Source organism: Mya arenaria, chromosome 4 (genome assembly GCF_026914265.1).
Source record: "Mya arenaria isolate MELC-2E11 chromosome 4, ASM2691426v1".
In the NCBI taxonomy this organism is placed as follows: Eukaryota; Metazoa; Mollusca; class Bivalvia; order Myida; family Myidae; genus Mya; species Mya arenaria.
Genome location: NC_069125.1, coordinates 269,915 through 283,478, shown reverse-complemented (window position 1 = coordinate 283,478; position 13,564 = coordinate 269,915). Strand labels below are relative to the sequence as shown.

Sequence of the window (13,564 nt, the reverse complement as noted above, 5' to 3'; positions counted from 1 at the left end):
TTATTTATTTCTGTGTACTATTTAAATTATTATAATTGATATATTATTAATATATTATAAATTATAAGAGCGTTTAGTTGAAGATGGATGACTTATCGTAACGTTTTTGTAAGAAAAAGTATCAATTGATTTATTTATTGATTGATTGATTTAATGGTTAAATAAATGGCATATAAGCCACAATCTATTGCATTGTCTTGTTTTTGGACTGTAGGTACAACGATATTTAGACAGTCTTCATTTTTTCACGTTTTTGTAAGAAAAAGTATCCTTCTTCATCCAGGCCACATCACGTGGAGGTGCTCTTGTCATGGCACATGTGATTGATTGATTGATCGATTGATTGATTGATTTAATGGTTAAATAAATGAAAGAATGATGGATTGATCACAAGATTGAATGAAGGATTGATCGAGTTACTGAATACGTAAATGTCTGAGCCTAAGTTGTAATTGTTCAGTCAGTTATCACATTGCACTTGGCCGCCTAAGCATTCTGGCAAATTACATACACAATAGTTTTCAATTTTAATGATTTTTGAATTTTTTCGCCGTCCACTGATTGTCTTGGAAGTGATTGGAAATTCAGACATTTCTTCTTTTTCTAAGCATTCTAATAAATGATCACGCAGTTTTAATGAATTAAATATTAAATCGAAAAACGGGTTTTGCCGAAAACAAAAAGATGTTGCATGTGCAATGGCATATAAGCCACAATCTATTGAATTGTCTTGTTTTTTGACTGTAGGTACAACGATATTTAGACAGTCTTCATTTTCCCCATAAATCTGCGATAGTTGAATTTTTAACCCATCCGGATTAATTAATTCTATCATCACGTCGTTTGTTTCCCATGCTGTCGATTAAATAAATTTTATTCTTATGCGCATATGTCACTAAGTTTCACAAATGATCAACTTATCCTTCTATTATATCATACATGTATTAACATTACTTTAAAAAAAAAAATCCGAATTAAACAACATCTACTATCGTTGTTAGTTAGAGTTTCGAAAAAGGCGGACCGTGATAGTCGGCGAATAACATAACAAATACAGGCTGACCGTATTGGTCAGCGATAAGATATTACGCTATGTAAGTGTTCGAAAAAGGCTGACCAGGTTGGTCAGCGATAAGAAATACATGTTTCCAATTACATTATGTCATTAAGTTTCACAAATGATCAACTGTATCCTTCTATTATATCATACATGTATTATCATTACCTTTTAAATATTTTATTTCCGAATTAAACAACATCTACTATCGTTGTTAGTTAGAGTTTCGAAAAAGGCGGACCGTGATAGTCGGCGAATAACATAACAAATACAGGCTGACCGTATTGGTCAGCGATAAGATATTACGCTATGTAAGTGTTCGAAAAAGGCTGACCAGGTTGGTCAGCGATAAGAAATACATGTTTCCAATTACATTATGTCATTAAGTTTCACAAATGATCAACTGTATCCTTCTATTATATCATACATGTATTATCATTTATTTACCTACTGGATCTTTTGAAACATTATCAAGTAATTTGAACATGATTTAAATAGTATTTCAGATTCATTAATGAAAAATGTATCGTTCACTAATTCAACATTATTTGTACCCAAATCAATACAATTTCATAACAAATACAGTACATCGATTCGACACCCGGGGCGCTAATTGCTCCTCGTGGCAGTTTTATTGTGACTTAGTGACAATTTCTCGCTTGATTGATCATAATGGAAAGGATTGTCGTAGTTATAATTCGTTCATGATCAGTTTCGTTTTTTTATTTGCATTCATGTATGACTTTTCTCCTGGAATTCGCGCACGGTAGATAGATAGATAGATTCTTTTATTCCTCCAACAATGGAGAGCATTACATATTTATAACATACAATACATGAATATACAGTTGATATATAATCATAACATAGAAAAGAATAGGAACATGATATGCATGGCATCAATTTCAGGGTACACAACAATACAAAGAATGGGAAATAAATGACATGTCCCTACATTACACATCGTCCTGCATTTTAGATAGAGTTATGACAATGATATAAAAGGAGTGATATTTATAAGTAAAGTAAGCATAGTGAAATAGATAGTTACTTTTACAAAAAACAACCCAAATGAACAAGACTTCAAAAGAGGGTATGTTTACACACATTGTACATGTAATTACATATGCGGTAAAAAATGAGCCAGTGGCTTGCTGAGAAAATGTAAGTATCGTAGTACCGTCTTGAAAATATGTACTCGACTGTGGTCGCTGAGCGTAAACGATCGGAAACCGGTGATCATTTCTAATAATTGTTCGGAATAATGCATTTGACAAAATTCGTCATACTGATTTACTGTGAACATTAAACTTAATTTTCGCCAAAGGCACTGCCTAGTAGTATCGTTCGAACGACAAAATAACAAAACATGTTCTGAAATGAAATACGTTTGATCTGCCACTGAATAATGTGAAAAGTTACTGTGTATACAGCCCATAAAGTGTAAATCCTTGTGAAACAACCAATGCTCAGAGACGCCGCATATGTCAATATTATTCATTGTAAGAAGTTCATTCACCTGTTGCGTTCCAGGTTGCTATATTTAATGTTTGAAGTGGCATGATACAAAAGAAAATGTTATTCAATACTTAACACCTCGTATTGGTTACTGTCAAAGAAGCCGTGGTTTTGGAGGTTTTCGTTTGAAGCCTGTGGTCCCCGTTGGTTTCCGGAAGTGACGTCATTTTCATGTGGGCCCTGAAACCTATTCGATCTCTGCCTGGCCCAAGGCCGACACGTTATACCACGTGGCCAGAACTCCGGGTCGTCCGTGAGAAGAGAGGCCGTATCATCGTCTTCTACGTTAACGCGCACCACGACTTTGTTGTAACGCCGGCTTGGAAATATAGCTACATGAGTAACCTTTGGGCCGCGTTTATTGATATAGTTGGCAATTTTGTCTTCGGTTATGGATGGTTTAAAACCACCTATATATAAATGTTTGGTTCGCTTTTGAACATATTTCTCGAATTCGCCATCACTGTCGCCCACATCGGTGTGCTCAGCGACGTCTGCGTCATACATTCGACGACTGTTATGTTGATTAAATGTATGGTTTCGGCGTTCTTGTATCCTAGAACGTTCATCGTTTATTACATCAAAGTTGATGTTCGGAGCCGTCGATGCAATGTCTTGCTTCTGATGTTTTGGAAGTGCTCTCTTCTTGTAGGTCGTTCTGGCGGAAACACGCGTCGGGATGCGCTTTGGATCCGACCCATCACTTATTGTGTCATTTCTGCAATACGCGTTGTCGATAGGACTCTGAGGTGTTGTTGCTGTTTGACTATTTTTAGCAGTCATTTGATTGGAATTGTCTATACGCTCAGCACTGTATCTTGGTTGAGCGGGCACATCAACGTCAAAAGAAGACTGGCATCGACTGTTTTCATTACGTCTCTCTGGTTCATTACACTCGTTTGGGGACAGTGTACCCTGTCGTACGTTAGTGTCGAGTTGGTGGAATTTGGTTTGTATGAAACCTTGAATATTCCCAATAGATGTTTGAATATGCGGCAACACAGCGTTTATATTTAGAATGTTATGCTGCATAGTTTTAATACACTCCGTGTCTGAAAGTGATTTTTCCTTACATCTGGAGCGATCATTAGAGAACCGGGAATCGAGATCTTGTAAATGTTTCGTACACGTAGCCGACATATACATTTCCGAGTTATTCATGGTTTCTTGCATTGTGTCGACAGACTTTTTAAGCGATTTAACATCTGTTGTTTTATCGTTGTCGATCGTTGCTTGCTTCTGTTTAATAAGAAGCAATTCAGCTTGTAGAGACTTAACAGTGTCTTTTAGGACCTGAACATCGGCGGCACACTCACACGTTGTCGTCCCTTGAGACGTCGGTGTTTCGAACGTCGACGGTCGTGATTTATGCTTCTTTGGGTTGCCAAGGAGTTCGGTCAATAAATGGAAGTCGTCTCCCTCGATCACTGAAGTAATGGTATGTATATCACGTGCCATTTTCACGCAAGCGCTGTCTCCGAGGCGCGAGTTCATTCTTCGCTCCAACTCACGATTACGTTCAAACGGGTAATCGTCATTCTGGCGTAGGACCTCGAAGAGTTTTGCACGTACCTCCTCTATCACGAGATCTGAGTTTTGGTATGTCAACAATATATGATCAACAAATTTATCCATAGGGTAGGTATTAAACCAACACTGTATTTCCTGGATTTGTTTGATGTCATCGTTACCTTCTACTTCCAGAAGGTCTAAAACACTAGCCTCTGGTGAGGCCGTAATAGATTCCATAGGCCTGTTGCTGTTCGGCATGGGGCTGTACACATCGGGTGTGTTACCATGGATACACTGGTCAGCGTTAAGTACGTCATAAGATATACTTGAATAAACTAAACACAAATCCACGTAATATTATAATCAAAATCACATAGATCCAAATCACACAATTTATTAAATATCTAGAGCAATATATTAATTATTTAAATATTGAATTGACTTAATTACGCCAATTACGATAAGTTATAACAAGGAACAACTTTAATAATATCGTGTGAACTTCTCACACATTCACCAAACCCATGCAACTGCTACCAAGAAAGTCACTTTACTTGAGGGGTTTGTTTCGTTTATTTCAATTACTCATATTTACAGATCTATACAAAGTTATGCAAAGCTGTATATATTTATATCAATTGTAATCTATAAATTGATAATTTAATAAAATAATGAAATAGAATGTATCGCATCGACTTGAATTATTGAATTATTCGATATTAATTTAACATCACGATTTCTTACACATTTAAAAAAAAACATATAAAAATACAATACTCTTAATGAATATAAACTTATTAAAACATAAAAGTTATTTTTTTTATTAAAAACATCTTTTCAATTCTATTTTATTTTCCTGGTCAGCCTTTTCTGGCCTGGTCAGCCTTTTCCATCTATATCTATATGGGCAGCCATTTGGTCAGCCTTTTAGTATTGCCCATCAACGACGAGCGCGGAATTCAAAAATTGCCACATTCGGAACTCCTCGGCCATTTTTTTTCTAAAACAACCAATCGGAACTCCTCGGCTAGTATCAAGATATTCTAAAACAACCAATCGTAACAACTCGGCCATCTCCGGCAAGCTTCGAGATAGACCTCGTAAATAGTAGTAAGGATATACGAAAGTGCGATGCGGCTGCCGGCGATTAACACCGTTTTCAATCCGCGTAAAGAAGGCCCATTGTAACAACAAGGAAATGGATTGTGTTAAATTAAATGTGCTTGTTTAAGAGAAAATATTTATTGTAACCTCAAAAAATGTTCGTTTTATAAATATTTAGATGTTTTCTTATAGTTGAAGCACTCTATTTCCTCTAGAAAAATCGTGAGCACACAGATGAACTTGACAGTCATACGGTTCATGGCATGCATGAATCATTACATTAAATGCATGCATGGACTAAATGTCAACATTTTCTCAACAGTTATAGGAATACCCTATGAAATGTAAGTTTTAAGTCATACTTTGCCGTGTTATTTTTCACACCATGCCTTGCCATTAAAACAACATTACTATTCTGTAAAATCATTGATTGCATTGTGCAGACTTTTGTGGATTGTAGTTGGATGGGTGTGAGCTTGGCACCCAGTCAGCTTTACAAGCTGAAATCTATGCATGCCTTTACTTCAGCATTATTGGGTTTGGGCTGCAGATTTTTTTTGTGTAAACAGTTCTGTGGGGTTGAGGTGGGGCGGTGACTATCCACGCAGTAAGCTCAATTGTTAGAGTACCAATACAACGTTCATGTGGATATGCACCAGACAATTGTAACCATGGCCTCCCTAGGTCTGGGGAATAGTGGGGACTTTGACTTTCAGTACAGCCAACCCCGGCTAAAATCCCCACCCTGCGCGGACGATCCAATGGCAAAATCCCTGCCAAATGCCCCCACACCCCAGGGACTCTAGGTAAGGTCCATTCCCCTCTATATTTTAAGCGAAGATAAAACCACCGCATTCAACCAGCACTACCGGGCCACCCGATAGGTAAAAACACGGCCCATTTCCCCTGGTTAACCCCAGTATTCCCCCGGACCTGGGGTGGGTGGGGGTTACAATTGACTGGTGCACTAAGTTGACAGATCTTGTCTTAAAATTGTATTTGTTCAAGGCAGATCATGCCTTACTTTACCTCCTAGGCTGTGGATAAAACCCACTCATTAGAAGTTTCCTTACACATTATACTTGTCTAAATCTATAATTATTAGTCTCAATATCTTTGAGTAAATTGTCATTTTTTATTAAAAACAACAACACCAAAAGAGTAACTGATAAGATACTCAACTGATTCATTTTTTTGTAAATAAAAGCCTTAAACAAATATTTAGCCAGGTTACTAATCTTTTCAGCAATGTATACCAGACTTTTTTCAATAATACTTAATCTATTTTGAATAATTAGCCTTTAGATCACTCTTCACCAAATGACTCTTTTATGTCCAACTCCATAAAATGCAAACAAGAATAATTACAGTTTGGATCAACATGTCTCTTAATTTTATTTTTAATATTAGTCAAGTAATAGCAGAGCCATGTGTATGCAATCCAATGTAAAACTAATGATAAATTAGGTTTTGCTCCCATTTTTACTTTCATTTCTGTGCTTTTTAAGTGCATTGAGTCTTTTGGGAGACTTCACAATATTTCTGGCGCTTAATCCCCATATATGGCTTTAAGTTGCCATACAAATTTAAGTCTTCATTACAAAATATACTGTATGTCTCCACTTTAACCATAAACACACAATGAGAGGACTATTTAAAGCATTACCATGTGTCAGAATTATAGATCTTTCTTTACATTTTATTTGTCTAATTGTATTACCGGTCTCTTTAGCAATATCCTTGTGCCTCTTTGAGTACTTGGCTTGACAGTTTGGTTTTTAATACATTATTTTGAATGTTTTATTTGTACACAACAATGGTAATGATGATGATGACACTATGCTATGCCAAAACCTCAACACATTTTCTTCAAACAAAAAAGGACAGTCATTCAGAATAACTTTTATTACATCATTTGAGAAAATAAACTCATACAATCAACGAAATAAACATGCATCTGTAAAATCACAAGTCATGTTATGTGTTCGTTAAATTCAACTTAATAAAGAAAATAAATATTGGTTGCAGTAAGCAATGCGCATCACTTCTAATAAACATTCCAACAGACTGAAAAATAAATCAACACAAATGGAAAAACTGTAGCTAGTATCTTATTTTATGCCTTATCAGATTGCTATATGCAAGCTGGAAGTATAGACATCCTTTTCCTGAGGTCAAGAGAAAGTATCTTGGAGGTCTTGAACTCACAACCTTGAATTTGGGGCTTATCCTCTAGACCACTTTCACCTTTTCACATTTTAAAGAGCCCAGTTTACAATATGGCATTTGCAAGGATGTGCCCTATTAACAGATTTTCTGAAGTCTTAAAAATTGAACTGAACAAAATAGTTCTCCTTTATTTGGTCTGCCGATGCCATCTGTTTCTGTTTTTGTAGTTATCTTCCCTCCATATTATAGGAAAACCACTTAAAGCGTATATAAATCCTTTACCATTTTACCCTTTTAAAATATATGTTCGGATTTACTTAATAATCACGGACCAACAGATGATTTTATCTTCAACTTCACATCAGTATGTAAGTCATCAAATATTTGAGATGACAAGATGTTCCACTGAACGCTTCCATCTTGCACTCATTTTTCCAAGGAAGGCGTTGCAGTTGTGTTAAGATGATTGCCATGCATTGCAGGTCAATCCTCATACAATGGCATTTTTTGATTACATTCGGATTCCAGTGCCTGAAATAGAAAACAGAAAATACAACAATAATAGGAATTATATTTTCAGATCAATTATTTTAAAAGCCTGTACAACAGCAGAAAAGTATTCACAAAACATTAAGTGCAACACCGATTTAAAGATGCATCCTCACAGTTTTACTGTTCTGACACCCTTTTTATTTTTGTCTTTAAACGAGCCAATTGGCAATTATTGTGCAAATGTATGGAAACCAGTGATATTAGACTGCTGACATAATATCAGATCACAGTCTTTCATATACAAGTTTGAAAATTTGGTAAAAAATCCTCCAACTAGTCATATAAGGTCACACATAATAGAATAGATTTCAATTGTTTGGAAAATATTTTTTTGCTATTGCTTTAAGCCATATAATTAATTATATGTGTTTTAATTTAATTATTCTTTTGGGCTTTTGAAGAATGACCAAGAAGAACTGTTCGTCAATCTGTGAGAGAGCAGCTTTTAGCTCTGGACTACTGGTTAATTAAAGAATATGAAATGAAATTGTTATCATGTTTAAATTCATCTACAATGTTGATATTTTAATACTGTCAATCCTTGTTGGTTAATTGTACAAACATGCAGGTACTTTTGGGCTTAAACCAATAGGATACTTGACTGTTAAATTATTGTCCGAATTTCGAAAATAGCACAACCATTACCTCATCTGCCTTTTTTCATTAGAACAAGCCGGGAATCAGAGTCAGCTGCACCCCTGGTACCATACTCTTCTCTGAAAATGACAATAAGATTAAAATTTAAATGTCTGCATTTCATTGGCACAGTAAAAATGTCAGCATTTTTCAATGTTTCTGCATCACCACCACTGGTGGATATCAAAGAATTTAGTCTCGAAAGAAATGTGTGCTGGTTTATGCGTTCAAACTCATTTTGTTAAACCAATAGAATGAAGATCTTATTTATTTAGAGAACTATATTAGTGAACAGGGCCGAGGTATTCAATTGTGCCATTACATTAAGTTGTTCGCTACCAACACTTACGGACATATAAACCATACATCCTTGGTTAAAAGAATGTAAATTTTAATTATAAAAAAATAAAGTTAATGATATGAAATGTATGAGATAAATACACTGAGAAAGAAAGTCTAACCCATTATCGATCTAAGTAAAGTCAGATTCAGACTTATTTGTTATTAAAACACAAAACAAATAAAGTAATTGTTTTCTTAATTTTTGCCACTGATCACTGGAGCTTCAAAATTGTTATTTACTAAATTAGAATCTGTCAAATGAAAGAAGACTTTACCCCACCCACTAAGAATTAATGACATTTCCAATTAGTTTCTCATTAGGGCTCTTTTAAAACTATTTTTATATTTTATTAAAATACAATAAGTATAAAAAAATAACACTTACACACAAATAAGTGGTAAAAGTTCGCTCCTCATTCTGTCTTTGGACTAACATATCTCTTGGTTGTTTGAACACCTTCTTGGTCGGTCGGCCATGATGGACTATTTTCTTACGACCCGAGGCCATATCTTGATACTAGCCGAGGAGTTCCGATTGCCTGAGGTTGTTTTAGAATAAAATGGCCTAGGAGTTCCGAATGAAATTGCCATAGTCTGGAGTTCCTTCCCCTAACATCGTACTGTATGAAATATCAGAAAGCAGGGAACCAGACTAAAATTGCCAGCACTAAACTCCATACTAGATAGTAATCTTTACCGTAAAGTAAACCATGGACCTGTTGACTGCCGTTTTTTACCTTTCTGGTGGCCCCGCAGTGCCAGGTGAATGTGGTGGTTTTGTCTTCGCTTTAAATATAGCAGGGAATGGGCCTTACCTAGGGTCCCTGAGGTGCGGGGCATTTGGCAGGGATTTTACCATCTGTTTGTCCCCGCCCTATTTTAGCCGGGGTTGGCTAGACCGAAAGTCAAGGTCCCCGCTATTCCCCGGACCTGGGGGGCGTGGTTACAATTGACTGGTGCATAATAATAATAATAATAATAATAAAAATAGATTCAAACAACTTTCCAAATTAAGTGGCGTTAACAAAAGTTAATAAGTAGCAAGAGTTCAAGTACAATGAGAGGTAGTACTATGAGATGATAACGGCGTATCAATTCGTAGTATAACGAGAACATCGGCGAAAACTAGTCCATATAAACAGCCGCCTCAGAGTCTTTGATGATTTTTTATTTGGCGACTCTGAATATCCAAATGTTAAAAAAAGTTCCCAGTACTCCTATTGTTGTTGTTTTATCGAATTTTTGGCTTGTTGTCTCCGTAGTCTAAAATAATAGACGTGTTAGAAGTATGTTATGTGTGAAATAGATAATAAAGGCTTATATTTATATATTTTACCAAGTAATTGCAAATATATTTTGCACAATACTATGCATTAAATGCATTAAAAATGGATTTACCTTTCCAATAAAACGAAACTATACTGACACAGACAACATTTATGCCAATTGTAACAAGTCCCGGCCATCTCCGGCAAGCTTCGAGGTTTTTTTAAAAAGTGGGGGTGTTTTTTGGGGCTATTTGACTTGGGGGCTATTTGACTTGGGGACTATTTCACTTGGGGACTATTTCACTAGGAAGCCACATAGTACTATTCCTCATTGTACTTTTACTCTTGCTACTTATAACCTTTTGTTAACATAATTGTAATTGAGATTACTTTGTTATTGTTTATTATGGCGTTGTCGTCGTCTGATGACTGGGCCAAAACATCATGCTGTCTGAGCAATTTGTCTGTGTGCTGTCGTAGTCGATTTCTTGTGTCTTAGTACTTCAAGCAATTTGAGCAGTTTTGAAACAAAATTGGCTTTATTAACTGATAAGTGTCTGCTATAAACTGTTAAATTCTGAAATGTTGGACAGTAATAGACTTGTATTGGTAATATTGCTGCCTCTTAAATTTATAGACGCTTGAGTTCTTGAGATGTCTGGCAGTCACGCTGCAGGTTTTTTGCACCAACTGGAAGTGCGATGTTTATTGGTTCCAGCTATTAAAAGGACTTCTCTCATGTTCTAGGCACCAATGATGTAAGTTGAGTGATCTGGTTTTTGACATCACTTGTAAAAATGACATGAACAACTTGATCGTTAAACTTAGCCATCTATTTAATTGTACCAGCTAGGTCTTATTAATCTGCACTCTCTCAGATTGACAGTTTTGACATTTTATTTTTTTTTGGTCTCAGAATCGGCTGATTTTGATATCAATGCCTTCAATTTAGTCATAAGATAACTTCCAATAAAACAGATCTGAATTGTTCGGAAGATTGCTTAAAATATTATTTTTCTTTAAGCGTTAGTGACGCTTTTAGCCATAACAGAACAATTTTGAACATAAATATGAAAAACTGCGATCTGATCTTTTGCCAGTAGTCTAATATGAATGGTTTCCACTTTCCAGACGTTTACGCAAATATGGGTTCATTCCAAGACAAAAAAAGTATAAAAAGTTGTCAAAAACGGTCAACCTGTGAGAGTGCAACTTTAAAGTATGCAAAGTATTGGGCGTAGCCAGGACTTGGCATTAGAGGCATTAGAGGCGCAACCGTATGGCCACAAATTTGGATGTGCCCCCCTCCCCTCATTTTTTTATATGCCCGCTATATGATGGAAAATGGATATATCTGCAGCAGGGAGACTTAGATAACATGAACATACATGTGTAGAAATTGTAAACATGTCAATAGAATTACATAAGACTTATGGTCCTTGAATTGCTTCTATTACATCAACTTTATTTTGGCTACACTGTTTTACTATTGCGGAGCATTTATCCAAATAATCATCAACATTGGACAGTATGTGCATGAGCAGCATATCTCAGTCAGGTTCTATAACCAGCTACAAATGTAGCCCCAGTCACTTTAAAGTTATATCCCTCAAATTGCCTAAATTACTCAAACTTAAATAAAAACACACTATAAATTCTACTAATGTGGAATGGCAGTGCAGTCCATAAGTAAAATGGGTATAAGACATTCAGATATACATGTATGCACATTTGGTATTTGCAATTTATATACTTTATAGCATTAACTTCGTATGTCATGTTAATAATATTTGGAGAATGGTATTTCTGAATGCATTTTCAGACCAATACAATGTTCTTCAGCATCTTTTAAATATGGAATGGAATAATGTTAAAGTGACACTCTTATTCAAAATCAATACAAACTCATGTATAACAAACATGATTTTGAATGATAAACCTTTAACTACTTACTAAATGATGCATTTATGCAAATTATTAATTACTATAAGTATAACAAGATTGTAACAGTGTATTTAATAACTGAAAACGCAAAAATATTAAATGATTGGTGAATGCTAAAATATCTACTGTGTAAAAGTGCATCTTTAAGGCTAATTCCATTTGTTATTCAGAATATAATTATTGCCCTGTAATTGCTAAGAAGTAAAATGCTCTTCAAAGTGGTACCTTGATCATTGAAGTCTTGATTCGATTCACAAATTGAAGATATTGAGATGGGTTGTAAAAAAATGATAAACATTGTTGTACTCAATTTATTTCTGTCAACTATTTGAAAGGTATATCAGGAAAATAACTGTTATTTATTTGTTTATGAAAAATCATTCAACTTTTCTTTTTTTACTTTCAGGCCAAAGTACAGTGTACTAGCAGCTGATTTAAAGACGATTATATGCGACACGATCTGCATGTACATATCTGTAGCCAAATGCAATAACTAGACAACCTTGACTGACAGTGCATAAATAAACTACCTCAGAACTATACTACATACTTGAAATCATTGCCATAAGACTTCAGATTTAATCCCTAATCACCACTCATTGGCATTCAAAATACAGAAGCTTGTGTGTGTCCAGTGTTGGTTTTAAACGTCATACATTTGGTATCGTTTAGAAGGATGATCCAACAATGTTGACAAACTGATAGGACATCTTGTTACTAAAGCAAGCAGTTGATCAACCTCATATTCGATGTAATGTAATTTTGCATGATACTGCTATTGACTGAAAGGGAACTTTTGAAGATGGTGTGCTGGGTTGTATACCCTTATTCTTTCATCATAAGATGATTCAGTTGATGACATGAACATCTGCAGACTGAAAGACATCTTTAATTCTAACACCAGTGGGACATTTTAATGAAAAGGCTCAAAATGGTCAATATGTTTATGCATTCCCCTCAATTTGAAGACTTCTTTTATCGTTTGAGGGTGTTTGTCTTTGAAAAACATGGTATAAGATATAATACATAGCATATTGATTAAATATAATATTTTTATGCAAATGCATTGATTTGATTATACCCACTGAAATGTAAATATTTAAGGTTTTTGTTATCTTTCGCATGTCAATCAGTATACACACTGTACAAGTACATAGTATGTGTTGTAAATTGATAAAGTGTGTAGTTTTTAATGAGAATATGATTATGTATGTGCCAAAGTGTTGAAAATTAAACAGTGTAAAAGTGTATTATTATGCCCCCCTTCGAAGAAGAGGGGTATATTGCTTTGCACATGTCGGTCGGTATGTCGGTCCGTCGGTAGACCAAAGCTTGTCCGACTGATAACTCAGCAATTCCTGGACGTATGGTCCTCAAACTTGACATGAAGGTTGGGCCTGACCATTATATGACCCCTATTGATTTAAGGGCTCATCGGGTCAAAGGTCAAGGTCACAGTGAC

General features: G+C 35.4%; 2 long non-coding RNA genes across 4 annotated transcripts; one reads left to right on the top strand and one right to left on the bottom strand.

Moving 5' to 3' along the window:
* Positions 1–7,081: 7,081 nt before the first annotated feature.
* Positions 7,082–9,365, bottom strand: LOC128230086 (uncharacterized). Its single transcript, XR_008260167.1, has 3 exons — positions 9,276–9,365; positions 8,558–8,628; positions 7,082–7,891 (listed from the first exon to the last, which is right to left on the bottom strand). It is a non-coding gene; the product is annotated as an uncharacterized LOC128230086 (long non-coding RNA).
* Positions 9,366–10,461: 1,096 nt separating this feature from the next.
* On the top strand, positions 10,462–13,158 carry LOC128230085 (uncharacterized). 3 transcript variants are annotated; one of them, XR_008260165.1, is made up of 3 exons: positions 10,462–10,491; positions 10,796–10,916; positions 12,509–13,158. It is a non-coding gene; the product is annotated as an uncharacterized LOC128230085 (long non-coding RNA). The 3 variants fall into 3 exon arrangements; XR_008260166.1 differs by having other exon boundaries at positions 10,485–10,534; XR_008260164.1 differs by lacking the exon at positions 10,462–10,491 and having other exon boundaries at positions 10,548–10,916.
* The last annotated feature ends 406 nt before the right edge of the window (positions 13,159–13,564 follow it).